This window comes from Rattus norvegicus, chromosome 13, assembly GCF_021556685.1.
Source record: "Rattus norvegicus strain SHRSP/BbbUtx chromosome 13, alternate assembly SHRSP_T2T, whole genome shotgun sequence".
Lineage (NCBI taxonomy): Eukaryota > Metazoa > Chordata > Mammalia > Rodentia > Muridae > Rattus > Rattus norvegicus.
In genome coordinates, this window is record NC_141546.1 from 94,675,281 (window position 1) to 94,698,342 (window position 23,062).

General features: G+C 49.5%; 1 protein-coding gene and 1 long non-coding RNA gene across 4 annotated transcripts in view; one reads left to right on the top strand and one right to left on the bottom strand.

Moving 5' to 3' along the window:
- Itpkb (inositol-trisphosphate 3-kinase B) overlaps nt 1-23,062 on the top strand; it is a 95,050-nt gene that overhangs the window by 12,337 nt on the left and 59,651 nt on the right. The gene's annotated exons all lie outside the window — the stretch shown is intronic.
- On the bottom strand, nt 17,590-22,037 carry LOC108352582 (uncharacterized). The gene is made up of 2 exons (XR_015636224.1): nt 21,892-22,037; nt 17,590-20,799 (listed from the first exon to the last, which is right to left on the bottom strand). It is a non-coding gene; the product is annotated as an uncharacterized LOC108352582 (long non-coding RNA).

A 23,062-nucleotide genomic window follows, 5' to 3' on the forward strand; every position in this document is an offset into this window, starting at 1 on the left:
ACAACTTAATTTTTTTTTTCTTGAAATTTTGACTTCTCTCGTTTCAGACCAGCTGTCAAGCTTTGACCAACATGCTGAAAGTCCTGGGTTCCATTCCCAGCACTACAGAGAGGGAGAGGGAGAGGGAGAGGGAGACGGAGAGGGAGAGGGAGAGGGAGAGGGAGAGGGAGAGGGAGAGGGAGAGGGAGAGGGAGAGGGAGAGGGAGAGGGAGAGGGAGAGGGAGAGGGAGAGGGAGAGGGAGAGGGAGAGGGAGGGAGGAGGCTAGAGAGACGGCCCAGCAGATGCCTGCACTTAATGCCCGGGACCCATGGAAACGTGTAAGAGAGAACACGGATTTTCATGTAGTCATGAAGCTCCCCCCACCCGCTCTCCCCCCCCACATGTGTGCCGTGACACATGTGCATAAACAAAATGAACATAAGAAAAGGGGGTTTTAAAATAACCAATAAGGTGGAGCTCTGTGGCAGATTAGCAGCAGAATCAATCTGCCAGGATGGGAATTTAGAACTACAGCATATTGGGCAAGCAGTCAACCTCAGGGTTGGGTCTGCAGGCTTTTTTTTTTTTAATTTTGAGGCAAAGTCTCACCAAATTGCCCAGGTTGGCTTTGGGTTCATTTTGTAGTCCAGGCAGGCCTTGAGTTTGAGGTCCTCTTATTTCAGTCTCTCTAGTACCCGTGATTATAGGCTTGAGCTATCAGGCATTATGTATGGCCATCGCTGGCGAGCCCCTGTTACTATTCATTCTAGCGTATGAGTTCATCCCGGGTGGGAGGAGGGTATGTTTTTATTTCCCCACCTCTGAATGAGCAGGAACTGGTTCAGGCAGGCTGGGTGGTAGAGGTTAGGTGTCATCACCCTCCTGGAAGTCTGCGAAGCTTGCTGTTAGCCTGTTTATCTTTCTTTTCGCTCTTGTGGTGAGATTCAGATAGAAAGGGAAAATGAAATGATACAGACAAGCACAGACGCGGAGATTGATTATTTCCGCTGACCTCTGACCAAGATCAGGGCCGGCCTTACCCAGAGATGATACGTGCTGATGCAGTGCGCAGGGCTGCTGCTCTTCCAGAAGGTTACCCCTCTTCCTTACTTTAACAGAGTGGGTCCTAAGGCACCGTGGGAGAGCATGTATGAGGTGCTTTTGCCCCTGGCTTTCAGCTTGGCGTGCAGTTTCCTCTCATTAACTGTCTTAAAGGGTTCTCCACATCCTGCCCTCTCTTCCTCCAGCCCATTTAATCAGAACAAATAAATGATTATACTGCTTCCCAAGACACCGCACTGCATTGTGTATGGCTAGTGCTTAACATTTTTGTGCCCCAATGTGGAATGCTCAGCCTGTTTCAGTGCTGGGGGTGGGGGGTAGACGTGTGGGTCTGGAGGGGTGTGAGTCGACTGCCTGGTGCCTGGCCATCTACCCCACTGGATCTGCAGGCTCTCCTTGGTATGCCATGAGCTGGTTAGTAGGACCTGGGCAATCACACGGGAGGTCACTGCACCCCCCAGACAGCTCCCAGCAAGTGTTTTTTCAATTTCTGCTGACATTCTTTCCAGGCTCAGTTGAATTTGTTTTCCTCCTTGCTATGGCGATTGATGACGGGGTTGTGAAATGTATAATTGGGCAGCCTCTCCTCTAAGTGTTTCCCCCCCAGTTCTGTGGGAGCTGGTGTTTGTCTAATCCCCTGCTGATGCACACGTGGGCACTCGCATCTCCTGAGCTAGCCATCTAAGTGGCGGATTTAGTAACATAGGCCTCCCCAACTGTGGGGACAGGGTGCTGGCCCCGGGGACAGGGTGCTGGCCCCGGGGACAGGAACATGGGAGTATTACTTCTGTAACCCTTATCTCACCTGAATCTGGTAGCAGGAAGCTGGAGAGAGGCCTGTGGGCTACAGCGACTTACAGTTTAATCTCCTAACAATGCCAAATGGAAAATCCAACTGCCTGCCAGTGGCTTAGGAAATGACCAGGAGATTTTGTCAGGGTCAGATCATCCTGAGACACAGTTCACGGAGCTGAGGGGAGGGAAAACACACTGGCGGTTGTGTGTTCAAGCTGGAAGGACCGAGAGGGCACTGTTAGGGTTGAGAAACTCTTACAAAGGCCTGGAAGGCCGTTGCACAGTGCGACCTGAGAGAGCTGTGCCTGGGCGAAGTGGAGGAACCATTCTCCCCTTCTTGCTTTTGTTTGCTTGCTTGTCTGTTTTTGAGATGGTGTCTCGTAGTCCAGGCTAGTCCTCTTTCCTCCACCTCCTAAATGCTGGGATTACAGGTATGAATCACAGCATCCTGGCTTCTTTTCCTCCTCTCCCTCCTCCTCCTCTTCCTTCTCCTCCTCTTATTCCTCCTCCTCCTCTTACTACTACTCCTTCTCCTTCTTCTTCTTCTCTTACTCCTCTTCCTCCTCCTCTCCCCCTCCCTCTTTCTCTTCCTCCTCTTACTCCTCCTCCTCTTACTCCTGCTCCTCCTTCTTCTCCTCCTCTTACTCCTCTTTCTCCTCTTCCTCCTCCTCTCCCCTTCCTCTTTCTCTTCCTCCTCTTCCTCCTCCTTCTCTTCTTCCTTTTCTTCCTCCTCTCTCTCCTCCTTTTCATCTTTTTCCTCTTCCTCTTTCTCCTCTTCTCTTCCTCCTCTTCCTCCTCTTCCTCCTCTTCATCGGCCTCTTTATCTCATCTTCTTCCTCTTCTTCCTCTCTCCTTCCTCTCCTCCTCATTTATCATCTCAGTCACCATAGCAGGAACCGCTTCCTAGTGCTGTCTTGTTAATTCCAAGCAATTTGGAAGCCCCTTGTCAGTGGTCCTCTGAGAGCTGAATAAGCCCTAGGACTGGTTTGGTAAACTGGAAACACTAGCGGTTCCTGGCCTCAGAGAAAGTATATATTCTTTCCTTCCTAAATTAGTTTTAATTTTGATTAGTGTGACACTACTTTTATAGCAGTCCCAAAAGAGGAATGGACCAGGGCAAGGACTGAGCTAGTGTGAGCGTTCTTACTGGGTGTTACGTAGTGAGAACTTTCAAGGCTGCGTCAGAGACATTCACTCTGTCCACAGCAGGGCTGGTTCGGACATGGGCACAGTAAGGAGCAAGGAATATGGAATGAATAGGCAGCCCGTTTCCTCTTCAGCGGGACTATAGTCTCCTTCTGCCTGAGCACCCATTCCCCAGGTACACTGCCACCTCAGGCTAGGATTTGCTCATCGGTAGGACATGAACATTAGGGACACAGTGGAAAGCTGTAAGAAGGGAGACATCACAAAGCAGGGCTCTAGCATTCCCAGGACCGGGCTGAATGGATGAGGTGGAACTGTAGTCTCCTTAGGACCCACATTTCAGTCTTGTCCTGGTTGACTCAGCTATGGTCTGGAAACAGAGAAATTCAGGCTTGAGTTTTCTTTTTGCTTTTTGGCACAGGGTTTCTCTTTGTAGCCCTGGCTGTCCTGGAACTTGCTCTGTAGACCAGGTTGGCCTCAGACTCAGAGATCTGCCTGCCTCTGCCTCCTGAGTGCTGGGATTAAAGGTTGGCTTGAGTGTTCAGGTGCTATGCTGGGCACCTCTTCTGTATAGTTGTCCTGGGTTGTGTCTGGCAATTTCCGCATTTCCTTTCATGGATCTGGGGCTTCTCCCCGGTGGCTGCCCAGATAGTTGGCATTGATACGGCATTCCGCTGGCTGGTACCTGTCCTGAGGAGACTGGTGTGATCGATCCTGCCTCTGTCCTTGAGGATCCAGTCTTCGATACACAGTGATGCCAGCAGACATGCTCGTGATTTGCAGCACTCAAGAGCAACTTGTACTGCCATTGGCCAAGCACATTCATTAAGTATAAGTTAATGAATAATGAATCAGTGTGGGCATGTGAAACTCAGTAAGTTTGGTTAGAAATTTGATGGCCACCGTTGGGTACGGAGCATGGGATAAAGGGTTCATGAATTTGTTGTCTCTGTTGGAAGTCTCAAGTAGAGTGTGTCCAGGATTCAAAGGTTCTGTGAGGCCTTCTTCATTCAGGCCACCTTCCCTAGGACTGGCTGGGTGTGTGTAACTCCACACAAAATGGTACCTCAGCTGATGGAAGATGTGGAGTTTGGGTTATTCTCTTATATCTGGGAGGCTAAAGTGGAGTTGGGGCTCTCCATACCTTCTGTCAGTTTATCAGAGGGACACAACCTGGAAGGAGAGCAGGGACTTCTGCTCAACTAATATCACAAAGCCTCAATCTATGAAGAAACCCGAGGGAGGTAGTTGGGGCTGACCAGGTAGAAAGTAACAGGCCATTCTCTGGGTTGAGGCTAACTAAACTCTTTCACTTACTTACCATGTGTCCTCCGAGAAACGTCTTAACTGTTCAATACCTCAGTTCCTTCATCCTTAAATGGAATGAACAGTTCCCAAGTAAGGTTCCTGAGTCTTATGGGAGGGTACGTTTGAAGTGCCTAGCAGACCATTTTGAGCAGACACAAAATGCTCAGTACATGGTGACCCTGTGTCTCAGTAGCAGCAAAAGCACCAGCCCTCAGCCTCATACTGGGCTGGCAACCGCCATCATCCAATCCCCTTTGAAAGTGAAGCGGGATTGCCCAGGGATTATTTCTAACTTGGGCACTTCTCTCCTCGAAGATATAAAGAGGTTCAGGTGCTCTGAGGCTGATATTTATAAAGGGCCCATGCAGTCAGGCAGGCTCTGTGGCACAGAGGAAAGCAGTCTTTCAGAGAACACAGAGCTTGAGCCGGCCAGATCCAAGTGCACTCTCGCTCTTGCTTTGCTGAGACTTTGAGGGTCTGACTCTGTGTCCGCACCTCTACCAGGAGGAGGTTGGCCTTATCCTAGGATGTGAAGAGAGAAGACGGGACTCAAGACAATGCAGAATGAGCCCTGGATAGAGGGATTCCTTTGTCACTCCATCCCTGAGCTATGCTTCAGAGGGGGTCCCAACTCGCCATCACCAAGTGTGTCCAGCATCACAGCCCATCCATCATCTCAGGTGCAGGACGAGATAGAGATTAGACTTTACATAGTCAAAGAGGTTCCTGACTTGTAGGAGAGGCCTCCTTTTGTTTCTGGGATTCAGAATGTGATGGGTCACAAACAGCCCTCTGTATTCGGCTGCTGGCACAGGGTATCTGGTTACTGGCCCTGGGGACTAACCTATTTATTCTGTCTTGGAGATGGAAAGTGGCTGACGTTGCACTGGCACAGAAAGCCCAGAGTTTGGGGGTGTGGGATGCCCACCCCTTCCTTCCTTCCTCTCCCCTCAATCTTCTGCATTCTTCAGGTCTTTCAGAGTCTTCATAGTTTGTGAGCACAAATGACTGAGGTGTAGGTGTCCTGTAGAGTGGTGTGTGTGTGTGTGTGTGTGTGTGTGTGTGTGTGTGTGTGTGTGTGTGTGCGTGTGCATGCATCTGTATATGTCGTGTGCAGACAACTGGCTTTGTCATGTGTTTGTTAAAATAGGTCCTTCCGAGTTTCAGGTGCTTTCTTTACCTAAAGACTGGCTGACTCTCCACATACAAACATTTCACTCAGACTTGGGACCGGGAAGCTGTGGTCTGCATAGCCCACTTTGCACTTCTCTGTCTGCTTCTTCCAGGACTCCCTGGGTTCTGGGGCTTCTCTTTGCCATCAGCCATGGTCTGAGATGGTGGAGATGTGAGACAGACACCTGTGACGCTAACCCTTAGGAGGTCAGGAGAACTTTGTAAAGGTCTACAGGGCCCCCATCTGTTCTGAACTCATTGTTGGGATGCTGTGTGTCTCGGGTCTAGCTTGTGTGCTGTGCACATCCCTGCACTCTCCAAGCTCCTTCTGTCATGGACAGGAAGGAGGGGCCTCATGTCCTGGAGGAAGGAGACCATAAAAGAGCTTGTTAGCATTACAGGAAGGTGATTAGTTTTAATTTCAAGTGAAAGCCTTCTGGAGCAGCATTTGGGATACTGTTTACCTTGTGGTGTTATTGCACACTTCATTAACAGATCTCTCCAGAAAGCCCTCTCCTGCCTCCCGCAGTTTGCCGGTTTTAGCTACACCAGCTCCTGTAAGACTGGAGCTGGAGTGTGGCTCAATAGCCAAGTGCTTGCCTAGTATGTTGGGAGTCCTGCATCTGCAGCCTCAAGGGAAAAACATCCTCACTGTTGTTCGAGCCTGATCTACATCTCCTGGTCTGTTACGGTTGACCTTAGATACCAAAGTGCTTTGGGATGACAGGAGGGACTTCCAGAAGTTTAGGTGATGATGGTGAACCCTAAGGACTCACAGGTTAGCTTGAGGGGACAGTGCCCTGAATGGTCCACGTGGTGGGTTGCTGGAGACCACTCTTTTGACTGTAATTTGGGAACATGTGACATTGATTTTTGGAAATATTTTAGGAACGTTAGAAACAGTTCAGTGTGACCTTGGAATGTGAGCCCCGAATACAGATTTAAAAAGCTGGTGATGGGTTGGGGAGATGACGGGAGTGCTGAGGTATTTGCCTTAAGTACAGGAGTTTGACCCCCAGCTATGACTCAGGAAGCCAGGCACGATGACACCTGCTGGGAATCCCAGTGCTGAGAAGGGTAAATCCCCAGGGTAGATCTCTTGGGGATTGGTGGCCAGCCACTCTAGCACATCGGTGGGCACCAAACCAAGTGACAAGTCTGTCTCAAAGAGCAAGGTATGTGGCACCTGGGAACGATACCCAAGGTTGTCCTCTGACCTGCACATGCATATGTGATTGTGCACATGTGAGCATACATGCATACACACGCCAGTGACACATAAAGATGGGGTGGAGGCAACTTGGACTTGCATTTCTAGTGGAACCCACTGGGCATCATAATTTCCCTACAGCGTTAGTGTGGAATAACCATGTCATGAGCCACTAAGGTGCAGAAGAGCCTTAGTGTGTACGCTGACAGTAAAGACAGGTGGTAGCAACTGTGGTTTGAGAGTAGTTTTTGTGTGTCAGCACATTGTATAACTTCCTTTGCTTGGTTTTTGCAAGGCATGTCTTACCGTCCTCCTTTTGGGCAAGGAGGGTTAGACAGATGCCACTGTGGGTTCCTAGCTCATAGCTAGGGTTTGAACACACTTGCTGTGTCCTCTCCGTCGCCTGGAAATCGGAGGAAGGCAGCAGGGCTCTGTGCAAGAGAGCCCTGAGTTACTCAGGGAGGTGGCCGTGGGTTGCTTTGGGAAGACCTAGTGTTAAGTGCGTTGCATACAGGGAGAGACGGCTGGAGCACAGGGAGATGGAGTGAGCGATTGTTGCTTGGGTAATACTATATGTAAGGGAAGAACAGCGTGTGTTCATGACTGCTCCCAGCAGCATTTCAGTCTGGCTCGAGGTCAGCTTTCTGTTCCTGGAGGAGGAACCCACAGAGGACTTTTCCTTCCAAATGAATGTGTCTTTGTTTCGGACTCAGTGGATGAGCTGCCCTGGATTGAACCCAGGACCCCTGGAAGAGTAGTGGTGCTTTTAACCCCTGAGCCCATTTGTATGAGTTGGAGGGAACACTGCAGGGGATTGGTAACGCATTAGCAATCCAATTGGAACTGAAGGCAGGTGACTCGCCTGGGATGTCACCTAAATAAGGATGTTATTCTCACTTAGGTGGGGGCCTTAGATAGAGGCCTTAGGGTTCCGTACTAGCAAGAGGAGATGTTAGCACTGAGCTGTGAATGCCAGGGACACTGTGACTCTTCTTAAAGACAAAGGGGCCTAGCAGTTGCCCACGTGAGCATTAGGAAAGCCATTTGGGACTGTGGGTACAACCTGGGTGGGGTGGTGGCAGCCTCTCAGGGATTCCTGAGTTTGAAGTCACTCAGGCTCTACCTTTCTTCCTGTGAGGTTTTAGGAGGAGGACACCTGTGTGTGGCCCAGGGTTGGGCTATTTCAAACAAAACTGCTGCGAACGTTTGTCTGCATGCTCCTCTCTATGAACTCATTTCTCCATAGTAACCGCCCTCAAGTGCAAATTGCTGGACTGCGTGCATGGGAGGTGTGTTATTTACTTAGGTTTGCTTTCTTTCAAAAAGTTTTTTTTTCCTTTTTTCCTCTTTTTGGCTTACTTATTTAATTATAAGAAACTGCCAGACTGCCTTCCAGAACGGCCATCTCATTCTACACTCTCTCCACAAGGGGGGTGACAGTGTGTCTCCAATCCTTGCCAGTCCTGGGCTTTGCTGCTCTCTTAAATGTTAGCCACTCACACAGTCAGGCATACAGACTTGTCTGTAACTCTTATTCATCTAGGGATGTTGGGACCCATGCACGCCAGGCAGGTGCCCTGCCACAGAACTACCACACCCATAGCCTTTCAATGTGCTTTTAATTTGTTTATGCCTAACGGCTCACAGTGGTAAATACCCTTTATGTTCTTACTGCATCCTTCTATTAAGTGATCTGGCTTTTAAAAATAAAAACGCCGGATGAGGGATTTAGCACAGTGGTCAAGCGCTTGTCTAGTATGTGTGAGGCCTTGGGCTTCATCTCTAGCACTGAGGGGAAAAAATGCAGAGAAGTGCTGTGGGAACAGGGCAGTGTGGCCGGAGGCTTGGAGCTCTGCCTCACCGGGATGTAGGTGAGGGTGCCTTTCTGCTCTCACAACCTTCTAGTCCAAAATAGACCGCTGCTGATTGGTAGGCACCCCCGGTGGCAACTGGAATGTGCAGTCCAGCCCAGGAATCTATCCTGTCCCACCCTGTCTCCACAGAACCCTCCCGGGCTGACTCAGGTGCTGTATTTAAGGAAAGTTGTCTGTGGACTGTTGTGCTTGAAAATAAAAACAAACAAAGTGGCAGATGTGGAATTGTCTCCTCACCGATGCCACTGTCCTGGGCTCCTTCTGGTTCTCTCTCGAAAAGTAAAGCAAACCGCCCCCCAAAAAAAGAACCAGCAGAGGAGAGACACAGGATACAGAGCAGGATCCCTGTGTGTGTGTGTGTGTGTGTGTGTGTGTGTGTGTGTGTGTGTGTATGTGTGTGTGTATGTGTGTGTGTATGTGTGTGTGTATGTGTGTGTATATGTGTGTGGGTGTGTATATGTGTGTATGTGTGTGTATGTGTGTGTGTATGTGTGTGGGTGTGGGTGTGTATGTGTGTGTGTATGTGTGTGTGTATGTGTGTATGTGTGTGTATATGTGTGTGTGTGCGTGTGGGTGTGTGTATGTGTGTGTGTATGTGTGTGTGTGTGTGTGTGTGTGTGTGTGTGTGTGTGTGTCCCAAACCATTCTGCCTCCACACGTTGTATAAGTGGCCCCTTCTTTTCTACAACCATCTCCTTCCTGACAGGGTGAGTTCCTTCAAAGCTCCAGTGCCACTGTGGGTGAAGGCCATTTCTGCCAATGGTTCTTCCTTTGGATCTCTACAACCTACGCCAGTTCTTTGGATTCAACTCTGTGATTTAATTGTACGAAAGGCTCTTGAAATGTTGCTTTTGTTTGTTTGTTTGTTTGTTTGTTTGTTTGTTTGTTTGTTTTAATGGTATGGAAACTCGCAGCTGTGAGTTTCAGGTTTTCTCCTCATTCTTAGGGCTCTGCCAGCCCAGACACCAAGCGGAGGGGCTTGCCTGCATCAGGAAACAGGGGAGAAGCACATACGTGCTTAACGTGTTTGTCTTTGTCTGTCTGGTGAGTGGTATGGTGGGGCTTTGAGTGTGTAAAAGCAAGCAAGCCCCTCAGTGCAGATTCTGATGAGTCCGGAGTGGTGAAAAGGTGTGTTGTCGGTACCTTAGTGGAGGAGTTGTAAAATCGCCTTTGGGGAACTTGTGTTAAGTGGTCACAAAGAAAGGATTGTTTTCTACGTGGGCTTGAAGGGGTTCTGGGAAATGAGCAGTGGGTTCTCCTAAGTATCCTCGAAGCTTTAGAAGGAGGAAGTCTCAGGAAGATGGTCGTCCACTGACCATCCGTGCTGTCCCAAAGGCCCATGAGAATTCCTCAGCTCCTTGTGGTGTTCAAGGTCAAGCGGGGGAGGGGATGGTCCAAGCCCAAATGTGTGACTGAAACAAACGATTTGCTTTACTCATTTTTCTGGTTTTATACATTTGGAGAAAGTGGAGCTGGTTTGAAGTTGCCTAACTGATTTTTTTTTAATTAAAAAACCTCTTGCTTTACTTGGGATTCAAATTAAAATTCTATGCTTGTGCTGAGTTTTGGCCCTAAGACCTCAGTTGGTTATCAGCGAAAACCCTGGCTCAGATCCCTTTTTCTAGATGGCCTTGTTCTGTGCACTGAACTTGAATTCTTCTAGATGGGTGAGTGTGTTTATCTTCTGCTCTCCCTGGGGATCCCTGTGCCTGCCAGGCCAGCACTCTACCAACTGGGCTGTACAGGGCCGCATCTTCTGGGTTAAAACTGTTCTGGCTTGGGGTTTGAGTTCTCTGCACCGAACTAAAGTAAGGAATGAACCAAAAGTGGCAGAGATTATGCATTCTGTCTGTCTGTCTGTCTGTCTGTCTGTCTGTCTACCTCCCCCCTCCTCTCCCCCTCCCTCCCTCCGGAGAGAGTTTTATCTACTTGTTATAGCGAGCTAGCTTTCAGATGATGGTGAAGGAGGTGAGCTACCCAGGCCCAGACTCAGTGCATGCTGGCAGTTGGGGACAGTTACACAGGAATGCCCATGTCAGGGGCAGAGGGCACACGACAGTACTTGACGCCTATTTTGCATCCACCATGTGGTGGGTGGTACACGAGACGTTAAAGTGACATGCTTAAAATTGCAACAACACAAGAGTCAGGAGGTGACCTCAAACGGCCTCACTCTAGAACTGAATTTCTCATCCTTGGCACTGTTGGCATGTTGGAACAGTTAAGTTGTAGTTGTTGTAGTAGTTGTTGTTGTTGTTGGAGACACTGCAGGATATTTAGCAGCATTCTTGATGGAGAACATTTTGTCAACCAAAAACTTCCTGGTGTTTGGGTGGCACTCACCTGTCATCCAGGCAACCCAGGAGGCTGAAGTCGGGGTGGGGTGGGGGTGGGAGGACCGTGAGCTCATGAGCAGGTATCTCTGTAGGGCCATTGCTCCTCATCAGGAGACAGGGCTGCAAAGCCTCCTCCTGTAACCGTTGCCCTGTCCCGTTTTCCCAGAACAGGGAGCGTCCATTCCCCAAGGGTGTTTGTAGAGCTGTGTGTAGATTTCGGATGGAAGCAGAGGGCAGAGGCCCATCAACACTATCTAAGGCCACGAGGAAGAGAAATATTCTCAGAGATGGTGCTGATGGAGCTGAGGCTTGAAGGCACTGACCTGGTTATGCAGGAAAACGTCAGGAACATAAGAAATCATGGCAGGCTTGCATGGGGTGTGTGTGACAGGGCGTTTGCCCTGGGCTCTCCCACCACCCCATTGCTGCTTTCTTGTGTTCTCTTGGCAACGTGATTCTCACTCCGGATCAGGGTGAGCTAGGCGCAGGGCGGTAACAAGCAACTCCCCATTAAGCAGTCAAAAGCAAGGAAGCTTTCTTCCTTGCTGCACAACTGATCCAAGGACAGGCTCAGCAAGGCAGATGACCCGAAGACTTGTGAGGCTATGTGCCTAGAAGAACTAGAAATAATTGAGAGTGAAATAAAATGTCTAGAACTTCGGAGGTGTTTGTTTGTTTATTTGTGTAAATACAGCCCATGGACGGTAGGTTATTTGATGAGGTAGGTTCAGGACACTAGTACTCAACTGAACACCAGGATACACCCTTTCATATGGTATTCATACGGTAGAAAGAACGGCCTAGAAGCCTGAGCCCGTGGGAGTCATGGGAGTGACATCCCCCCAACCTTCAAGTACAGCTGTGTCTCAGAAGGCAGGCCACAGCAGTCACTGAGGTGGGTCAGGAAAACCCAGACACAGTCTCTCTCCTTGCTAGAGACTCCTTCAGGCCTCAGCTCTGCCCAAGCCGTGGGGTGAGGAGACAGGAAGCTGGCTGTCGTGGATCTAAAATGGGATGGGACCGGAAACCTATGACCAGGGCGAAGTCCTTGTCACTTCTGACAGAGGGGCATGGAGGTCTCAGAATGCCAGATAAAAATAGCAGCTGCCTGCCACTTCCCTCCTCCTCAAGCATGTTCTCCAAACCTGATTCCACTGTGTTTCTGAACCATGAAGTGGACATTAAGTGTGGAGTGGGGTGAGCTCTGGTGCCCACTAACCAGACAGAAGCGGTCAGTCTGGAGATGGGGGCGGGGGTAATACACCTTGACTCGCTTTCACCCCGGAAAGAGTCACACGATGGCATCCTGTTCTCCATGTGTACATGGGTGCGTGCTGCTTTGCATGTGGGCCTGTGGCTGTACACGTATGTCTGTGTGTTTGAGTGTGTGTACTTAGCTGTGTGTAGGTGTGGTGTGTCCACTCATGCACGCACGGGAGGGTGTGATGGTTGCTGGGGGTTGGATGAGCATCACTGTCTTGAGTGACAGCTGCCTGTCTTGGGATGCCCGAAACTTCTTCCTCTGGCAGATCTTCCTGTGCACTCGGCGCTAGCGCTTGCGCTCTGTTTTAAATCTGACCCGGATTGTTCTTTTCACACCAGAGGGGATGAGGCTTCCAGGAACAGACCCTCCTGAGAAGGCACCGGCAGCCTGGTCATTCCCAGGTTGACAGGAGCCCGAGCTCAGAGTCCAGAACGTCCCAGTGGGCGGGCTTGAGTGAGGCACAGTGTGAGGAGTGTAGGACCAGGCCAAGCACAGCTCACCTCCTCCCAGGGGGTGCTCCCTGCCCCATGACCACCATGCTTTCTGACTTCAGTTTCCTCGGTTGTGAGATGTCCATTATGCAGGCAGCTCAGCAGACAGTGTTTGTAAATGTCTTGACTCCAGAGATTTGAGCATAGGAAACCTAGCAGGAAGACACACACCGCCTGGGTTGTCTTCGCTTTTTTCCGTTGCCTGGCTGTAGGAGTGGTTGCCAGCACCTGCGTCCCCCTCTGCTCTGCTTGGATTAGGACTGACCAGAAAGGCTGTGGACCTGGGTGGGTTCTGGAAGCCCTGGAGAAGGCTGGAGGCTGCTGTGGGGGGCTGGGGCAGCAAGCTTCTGAGAGAGCCTCACTGTGAGGGGAGGGAGCTGGTTAAGCCCGCTTTACCCATGCCCTGAGGTTTCCGGAAGACACAGGTGCTATGTATAAAACCACACGGCTACCTCTGCCTTGTGAAGTTTCCATTTCCACCCTCTGGCCTACTGCACAGTGCTGAGGAGGAGACTTCCTGAGGCTCCCCTGAGCTTGGGGGCCAGGCCAGGGATGTATTCTATGGGGAGAAAACCTTTCCCCAGGAGACCCTTGAGGAGCTGACTGAAGAAAAGGGAGAACACCGGAGGAGGAGGAGGAGGGGTGCGTGCACAAAGATTACATCTCCCTCTGACAAGACAGCTCTCGGCTGGAGCAGTGCACCTCTGAGGAGGGCGTGGCCAGCACTCCCAGGGAATTCTGCCCAGCCTTTGGCGTCTCCATGAAGAGATGATGGGAGGGCCTGGTGGGTAGGTTAATAGCTAAGCTTCCTTTACCTGAAGTTTCCTTGGGTGGTTTTGCCAAAGGGAGAATGGCTGATATTTTGGGTAGGATAGGTCTCATTGTGTGGTTACCTAATGTCTTTGACCTTTGAGTAACCCTTCTAAGCCATTTGCCCCCCAACACACACGTTGTGTGCTCGTAGAGTTGTCACAGGAAAACTGCATGCCTGGTCTACAGAGCAAATTCCAGGACAGCCAGAGAGACCTGTCTCAAACACACACACACACACACACACACACACACACACACACACACACACACACACCAGGGCTAGGGCCCGGTAGTTAGCTCCCTTTGGTAAAAACTCCAGAGGACAGAGTAGGAGTGGAAGGGCCTGGGGAAGGAAACCAGCAGAGGGCAGACAATAAAATATCTTGAATACATACAGTGGGAGCTGAGCTCATGTTCTCAAGTGATAACTGTTCTTTAATCCTTAGTGAACTGGAGAATTCTCCTGTTTGTTTCATTTTCTTTTCCTGTTCTCTCCTCATCTTAACAAGCACTCTTCCCTCTGGCATGGCCTTCCTGGCTGTATGATGATGAGGCTATCCAGGCCCCATGCTTCCGGGGGCCTCCCTCACCTCTGGGGCTGGGTGCTCTGTAGTTGTTCTGAGGAACTTCTTAGTTATCCGTCTAAGTCCGTGCTTCATCAATGAAGCATGGGCCCCCTTCGCAGAGAAACCTGTCTCCCCTCTTGCCTCCTCTAGTAATTGCTGGCACCCTGAACTCACAAGGGGCCTGACATGGGGTCATCGAGGGACATGGCCTCTGACTCAGTCCAGATCCAGATGCCAAGCATATCTGGGTGTGAAGGTGCAAAGGCTTTGGGAACTGCCTACCCGAGGGTTAGTCAGTGGGTAGCAAAGACCCATCTCTGGTGCTGGCAGTTGGTGGGGAAAGAATTGTATGGACACCTTGAGTCAGGAGGCTTTCTAGACTTAGGGTCCTGTGAGGATCTGCACGGTGGGAGAGCATCCAAGGACTATGACAATAGCATAGTAAACTGTACATTAACTTCAGAGAAAGGCTGTGAGAGGAAGGAGACGTTTGACGTTTTAGTGTCTTGTAGCACTTTCTCCTGACTCTTAATTAAGAGGTGCTTTCTCTTTGCACTGAGCCCTGAAAACGATAGTCATCCCAGCTTGATTCCTTCTGGCCGGCAACTAATGTCTGGTCTCCCTTCCTGCTTCTAGGAAGGAAATAAGAAGTCATTTAAAGATGTTGCTGAGATCAGGGACGAGTCATTTCTTGTCTCTTTTCTGCCCTTCTGAAGGTCACTGTGATCAGTTCCACCCCAAACCTTAGAAGTCATCCAGTCTGAGGAGAGGAGACAAATTCATTTGTCACTGGCTTGGGAGTCAATTCTGTGGCTTGTTGGTCATGAATCTTCCGGCCAGCGAGCTATTTCTTCGCAGACACTTACTATGTCCCCAGTGCTGGGTTGGTGTTGGCTCTGGGCAGGACCAATTAGAGTTGCAGGACAGGAACCATAAAGCAAGTTCCAGGAATTGAGGCTCCAAGTTCACAGTCAGCTTTATTTAAGGGCTTGTTTGCAAGCACAGGGACAGGGCTGTGCCAAGCAAGTCAAACATTGCCCCTGGCCCCAAGGGGAACATAGTGAGTGTGGACATGGCCTGGTGCAGAGAGGGTGAGAAGACAGCCTGACCACAGATAAGGTAAGTCTATAGACAGTTGTCGCAAGTGTGACCCTCTGCTTGCTGTTGTTTTCCAACCTTGGTGCAGTATCATGGGCGTTTCATGGTGGGCAACTGGGCAGCAGGGTTTACTTTGCATCTGGTTTACATTGCAAGCTGCCATGAAAGGAGAATTTATGTCAGGAGCCCACTGTGCCTTCCCCTGCCCCACTCTCAGGTCTTTCCCAGAGACTACCTCATAGTTTCCAAACCTCTCGAGACTGTGGTAATGCCCGTTCTACCTGTACATTTTAGGCCCTGCCACTTCGTTTGTTACTATAAAAGTCGCATCAGATATTCCCAGACCCTAGGAGGCCAGACAAACGCCGACTGTTCTCCTATGGTCTGGCTAGACATATCTAGAACGACCCAGTCAGTCAGTGGACGGGGGAGGCATCTCTGGGAAGCCTAGCAGGTGAAGGAGGTATCTTGTGTGGGACATACCTTCATTTCCTCAGTCACCTGGGCTTTCAGTGTAGCTGGACATTCTGTACGTTCTCAGCAGCTTCTGTGAGCTGGGTGAATCCAGAAAGGACAAAAGCTGCTGGTCTACAGGCTTCTGAAGGACCCTGGGGAAGGGTCAGATATGAGGACCCTATAACTGCGACTGTGAACTGCTTGCTCTAATGTCTACTGGTGTACCCAGGCCTAGGCATAATTCCGGTGTGCCCCCGGATGGATGTGCCTTTTCCTCCTCTCCTCCACTAGGCTCTCCCTAAGGATGGGACACAGTGAGGGTCCTGTCACGACCTTGGCCCGGGGCTGAAGAAGCCCACCAGGCCATCAGAAGGCCGTTCCTGTTTCCTGATTGGCTAGTAGCAAACTGCAACTCTCTTGGCTCAAATGATACAGAAAATGTCTCCATCTTAACCAGTCCTGGCTCGCACAGGCAGTTCCAGTGTTGGCTAATTCATTGGCGAAGGCTGATATTCAGGCCTGGATCCTTTGCAACCCTTTCTTGTGCCCAGGGCATGTGGCCTTATGTCCTTCAGTGGTCTCGGATGTCTTAATGTCTGGTTGGGGACATGGTAAAGACCCATGAGGGAGAGGAGAGGGTGGCTCACCCTGGTGTTTCAGGAGCTCCCAGCAGAGAGCTCCTGTGTGTGTCTTTGAACTAAACTTGTCGCATGTTTGCGTGTAAGTCAGCCTGAGGTGCAGAAGTGACCTCTGATTGTCGCTGTTTACTGCTGGGTGGTTCCTGGGTGCTGGGTGCCTGGAGGGGAGACACACACCTCAACTACACCAGGTTCTCCTACCCCTCCCTTCTTCGTCCTATGAAGAGTTCCAGTTTCTTGTTTTTAATGTTTTCTCATTAAAAACTCAAACATTAGAACCATGGCAGAAAAAGCCCAATAATTTAACTCATTCTAACCGTACTTGGGTCTGTGATAAATTACCTAATTTTGTTTCATACAAATGTAATCTGATTTTAGGGTTTTGTTGCTGTTTTTCTTTTCTCTTTTCCTTGTTTTGGGCTTTCAAGATGAGGGTCTTACGATGTATCCCTGTCTGGCCTGGAACCACTACATAGACTAGGCTGGACTTGTGGCCATCATCGGAGTATTAGGATTACAGGCCTGGACCGCTCTGGGCAGCTTATTTCTTATTTCATCTTGTTTCATTAAAATGCCATTTCACACTTTCCTTCCGCCATTTTAAATGAGTGTACACTGGCAATCATGTACGGCTTTCTTTGGTCAGGGTCTTAGGTGACGGCTGAAGCCCTAAATGGATGGCCTCATTGAACCTCAGGGTGACCCATTTCACAGGAGGGACTGCACATTCCTCCTGTTTAACAATATCCAGTGAGCATCTGCTGGTGGACCACAAACTGACGTGTGCTTGTGTGTACACTCGGGCACACGTGTATGTGCATGTATTGTTCGTGTGTGGGCGTGTTGGCAGGCATGTGCGTTGGTGTGCATGTGGAGGTCAGAATGGAGGACAGCCTTGGGGAGCCAGTTCTCACCTTCTACCTTGTTTGGCATGGGGTCTTCAGTCATTTCTGTTGCTAAGCTTCGTACCCGACACTGGTTGATTCGTGAGTTTCTGGCTGATTCTCTTGTCCACGACTCCCATCTTGCTGTAAAAGTGCTGGGGTTACAAATGCAAGCTATTGCGATCGGGCTTTTTATGTGAGTTCTGGGGGGTCTCAGGTTGTCGTGCTTATGCATAAAATGCTTTACCCACTGCACTGAGACGTCTCCCTGTTTCATGTCTCAGCTCAGACCACTGACATCATCCTTCTTCTCCCATGGATAGCTGCCACTATCCATGGTGGCAGAGGTCACCATATATGTAGGAACATATTTGTAAAATGTACCCTTTTCCTTCTCACTTTATTACGTCACTGGGAGATGTTCCCCTGAAGATGACATGGTGTGTGAGTTAGGGTTTCTATTGCTTCGGTGAACCGCCATGACCAGAAAGCAAGTTGGAGAAGAAAGGATTTATTTGGCTTACACTTCCATATTGCTGTTCATCACCAAAGGAAATCAGGACAGGAACTCAAGAAAAACAGGAACCTGGAAGCAGGAGCTGATGCAGAGGCCAGGGAGGGGTGCTGCTTACTGGCTTGCCCCCCCTGGCTTGCTCAGCCTGCTTTCTTATAGCACCCAGGGCCACCAGTCCAGGGACAGCATTGCCCACAAGGGGCTGTGGTCTTTCCTGTTGATTACTAATTGAGAAAATACTTTATAGCTAGATCTCATAAGCTGAGGCTCCTTCCTCTCTGAAGATTTTAGCTTGTGTCAGGTTGACAAAAAAAGCAGCCAGTACACGTGGGGTCAAAGGCCGAGAGAAAGTAGAATTTTTCCCACGCTGCTTTGGAAAAGCTGAAGACGAACCGACTAGAGCATTACCTACAAGGTCTAAACACTGCATTTTCCCAGACACAAGTTGCTGTTGTCTGCAGGCCTCCTTTCACAGCTGAAGCTGGCCTTGGCCTCTTGATCCTCCTGCCTCAGCCTTCTTGGATGCTGGAATTGCAGTCACGTTCCTTTCCATTCACGTCTGTCAATTAGTTATGGCTTTTAGATTTTATTTTTAGTTGTGTGTATTGGGAGAGAGTATGTGCGTGTGGATTACAGGGGCCCACGGGGGCCGGAGGTTGGCACTGGATGTCCTGGACCTGAAGTTACAGCTGGTTCCAATCTTTCGGTTTTCACGAGGCACTCTGCGCTTCTCTCATGTTGTCTGTCACCACCGATGCCACGGTCACAGGGTTGGTTTTTTTTGTTTTTTTTTTTTTTTTTTTGTTTTTTTCTTTTTTTCGGAGCTGGGGACCGAACCCAGGGCCTTGCGCTTCCTAGGCAAGCGCTCTACCACTGAGCTAAATCCCCAGCCCGGTTTGTTTTTTTTTAATGTCCCACCCTTACAGCTATGTCATTTACAAATGTATTCTGCCCCATGACTTGGGAAATTGTTCTTAATTAGCCTGGACATGGAGGCCATCTGGCCAATGGCTTTTACTGATTTTTTTTTTTTTTCATATGTGATCAGCTTTTGTGATGGATCTGTGGAGCTTGGACTTGTCCCTTCCCCTGTGAGACTGGGTTCTCAAGAATTCTCCTGGAGCCCACAGTGACAGTTTAGCTGAGGGCTGGTGCCTGCGTATGCTAGCTGGCTGCCAGTGGCCATATCCAGCCATCCCTGTCCCCTGGCCATCCGTCCACCTCCGCACAGCAGAGTGGCAACTGGCACACCCAGGCCCAGAAAGCCAGACAGAGTGGCGGCTGGAGACTTTCACAGAATCCTTGTAATTTGAAATGGAAAAGGTCTCTTGGCTTGTGTGGTGTCTTCCTCCCACGGGGTCCCAAACAGCTTTAGAAGGTGACATATAATTTACCTTGTCACCCAGAGCACTCAGTTGGACTTTTCTAGGCCTTATCTGAGGACTCGGGAGTTGGACTAGCTTGGACATTTGAATGTGGGTCTAGTACCATTTAGGGATGTCACAGAAAACTGGACACTCCCGGAGAAAAGTGCTCTCCATAGGCCATTCTGTATTCCAGGGAACCTATAACAAAAGACTGTATCTATTCTAGTCTGCGGGTTTAGAAACCAAAGACTTCTTGCTCTGCACAACCCTCCAGGCTCTCTAGAAGGCTTTGTGTTGAAGAACCCAAGGAAGGAAGCTAATGAAAACAGGGCATCTCCTGTACTAAACTTGGAGAGAACCACTGCCAGACCAGTGCCTTTCGCTGTGTTTTTATCTATTGTTTCTTGTTTATCTTTATTACTATTTTATGCCTCTCACGTGTATCGAGTTCAATTTTGTGACACTGTGCTCTTTTGCTTCAACTTAATCTTTTAAAACTTTGTCCTGCTTTTTTGGCCGAAACACTAAAATGTGCTGGTTTGGGATGGGGATGGACCTGGTGAGCTCTCTGACCTTCACTGCACAGAATGGGAAGCCATCTCTCATGAGCTTCTGGCAAGGCCAGCAACAAACTCTGCTGAGTGGCTCTTAGCCACCGCCTCAGATCCCCCTAGCAGCTCGGAACATAGGGGGACAGTCTGGTTGGGTTGATGTCTATGTGAGCATGTGAGTCCTTGGGAGCTGGAGGGCAGGAGAAACATTTCCTCCCCATTGCTTCCCCGTCGGGGTCCCAGCACCCTGGGCCAGTGCTCAGACATGACTCCAGTGACAGAGATCTGGTCTCAGAGATGGGAAGGAAACTCCCAGCACTCCTACCCTCCAGCTCTGGAGGGCCAGCCAGCCTCCTGGAACAGGAAAACAGCAACCCGCAAACAGGAATTTCCTCATGGGAGCTTGAAGGGATGTGTGCCTGGAAGTGCACATTGGTGTTTTGCATAGTTAAGGTTGACCCAAGAAGTCGGTAGGGCACAGGGCAGAGGGAATCAGAATCTTCGAATCCCTTCTCTCCCCCTGGCCACTAGAAAGGCTTCTGGAAAATGTGAGCTTCGTGATAAGGGAATTAGCTCTAAATATTTACAAAATTCTAGGATGTGTTGGTTACCAAAGAGGGTGGCCTCAGTACAAAGCCTTTCAGTGATTAACCTTGAACTTTTCTTAGAATCTCTGGTTGAACACGGTTACCAAGCGTTGCCTGTATTTGCTACCAGTTTGGGAATTCATCTCCAAGGGAGAGCAACCGTGCGATTGTTTTTTGAATCACTGAAGTACTTGTGTGGTTAACCTCTGAGTCTGGGAAGGAGTTTGCCCCACAGTGGAAAGGTCATTCCAGTTCAAGATTGTAAACGAGCCTGAGGCCGCGTGATGATGCTCACAGACTTTCTCTTGGTGCAGCAGTGTGGAGTACCCATCACTTCCTGTGTAAGTGGTTGGTGATTTCAGAGGCAGGCCTGGCTGTCGGCTTGCTGGGATGATGTGCTGCTCAGCCTCAAGCCCATAAACCTCCGTCCCTGTCGTTTTTTATCTACAGAGGTTTTGTCACATTAGTCTGCTTATTTCCCTAGCGAGAAACCATGACACGCTCCAGAAGGGCCATTTCTATTGTTTCGTGCTCAGTTTCTCATGGCGAGCCAGGAAAAGGTGAGTCAAGTTCCTCTCCAGTTCTTTCGCCTTCCCCCAGTAGCGCACACACAGCTGACAGAGGAGATTTGCATCGCAGCGTACACAAGAAACCGTCGGCGGCCGGCTGCACTGGCCGTCGCTAGCCTAGGTTACATAATGTTTTAAAAGATAAGTCACGTCAGTGCTTTCGTGGTCGTGTGTAATTACACCGGAGAGCTAATTTACTAAGTTAATAATTTGTAATAGGATTTTATGGCGGTGCTGGCTAACCATTCTGAAGTAGTTGTACTGTTAACATTTACTGCTAATTAGTAGAGTAAGCCCCATTTTCATTACTGAGAAGGTACACTGATTTCAGCTTAAGACTGAGTTATTAAAATTCTCAAGATACAAGCAAACAATACGTAGACATGGGGCCTGCGAAATCTGGGGAAGTAGAAGTTTCAGGACTAAGCCATTGAATGCAGAACCCATGTCCTTTGTAAGCTGTCAGTGGAGTTGGGCATTGTGGCACCCCGAGAAATGAAGACTTAAAAAAAAAAGACAGCAGTCCTGGCCCCAAAAGTTGTTGAAACTGGGCATTTACAAAGCAAAGAGAGGGGTTTGCAACATCACAGGAAGAACAATATCAACCAACCAAACCCCACCAGAGCTCCCAGGGACTCAACCACCAACCAATGAGTATACATGAAGGGACTCCACGACTCCAGCCACATATGTGGCAAAAGATGGCTTTGTCCAGCATCAGTGGGAGGCAAAGCCCTTTGTCCTATGAAAGCTTGTTTCTCCAATGTAGGGTAAGGCTAGGGCGTTGAGGTTGGAGTGGGTGGGTGGGAATGGGAGCATCCTTATAGAAGCAGGGGAAGGTGGAAGGGGTATGGGAGAGGGGAGAAAGGGGATAACATTCGAAATGTCAATACATAAAATATCCAAGAAAAATAAAATTATTTAAAAAAAAAAAGCAAAGAGAAGATGTAAGTCTTTGAGAGTTAAGGGCTTCTACTGTCCTTGCAGTTGTCCCCAAAGCCTCTATGTGATGCATATCTATAATCTATTCCAGCCCTTGGGTAAGGCAGAAGATCAGCACCAGACTGAGACTAGCCTGGGCTATATACAGTAACCGTGCTGTCTCATTAAAAAAGAATGGGCGTGGCTCAATGATAGAGCCCTTCCTAATATGCACAAGTCCCCTTCAATCCCCAGCCCCTTAAAAAAAAAAAGACGAAAGTACTGTACCTATTCTATAAATAGGGACATCCAAACACAAGCACATCCATTCTCCCAACACCAGCGGAAGTGGCAGCGATGGGACAGTTGATTCCCACAACATGGTGCAAGGGCTACGCTCTGTTCCTCCCACTTAGAGAGCAGGCACCCAGAATGCCTTAGAGCGGATCAGGCCCCTGTTGCCTAGGTAACGGGCCGCCTCCACTTCACGTGACCGCTTCCAACTGCTGCGCATGCGGGGCGGCGGTGGCACCCCTCCCCTACTAGGCGGCTGCTCGCAGACCAGACTACTGTTGGCAAATGGCTTGTGCAGCCCCCGCCCTGGACGAGCATATCTAAGTTTTGACTCCTTTGGCCTCCGAGCTCGGCAACCCAAACCGGCTTGAGCTAGGATAAAAGGACCTTAGATATATCGGTTAATTTACCTATGACTGTAAATACGGAGAGAGAGATGTAGGCTGGTCTCAAGGGCTTCTGCGCAGAGCGCCTTTGTTTTTGCAAAGCTCAGCACTTCACCCCAGGATGCTGGCACTCCGCCCCTTCTCGTGCGTGGGCGCCAGGACTATGCGTGCAGTCAGATTTTCTAGCAATATATCAACTTTTTTTTTTCGTTCACCCACTCAGACATTCCCCGTTTTTCGTCGTAATCACTTTCTCTCACTTAAACATACACACTTAGGCTTTGGCAAACAAAGTGGACTCTCCAGGCCCGTTAGACCTCAGTGTTTAAGCTACCGAAACACAGGGCACATTTGGTTTAGATATTTTACTGTTACAAAAGTAAATCACCATCCGCAGGTTACACTAGCTCAGAGATTTCTTCCATAGAGTCAGTAAATCTATGGCAGGGAAAGACGTATAGTTGGAAAGGAATAAAACTCGAATTCCTCCTTCCATAAGGTTGGGGCAAGACCAGAAATGGGGCTCCAGAGTGACAAAGTGGGAAATGCACGTGTGCATTGGTCCTTGTTACCGCCTGTCGGGTGTGTTCAGTGGTTCTTGGAGCTGAATCATTGAATCGTGAGATTAAGTGATTGAATTAAGTCTAGGCTTTTACTATGCCAGTTCGGTCAACCCAGTCGTCTCTGAAGGTATAATGTCAGCGCTTTGTGACAGCTGTAATGAGGTCCCACAAGGAGTATGGGCAGCCCAGCAGAAAGGACGTTTTTGTACCTTGCAG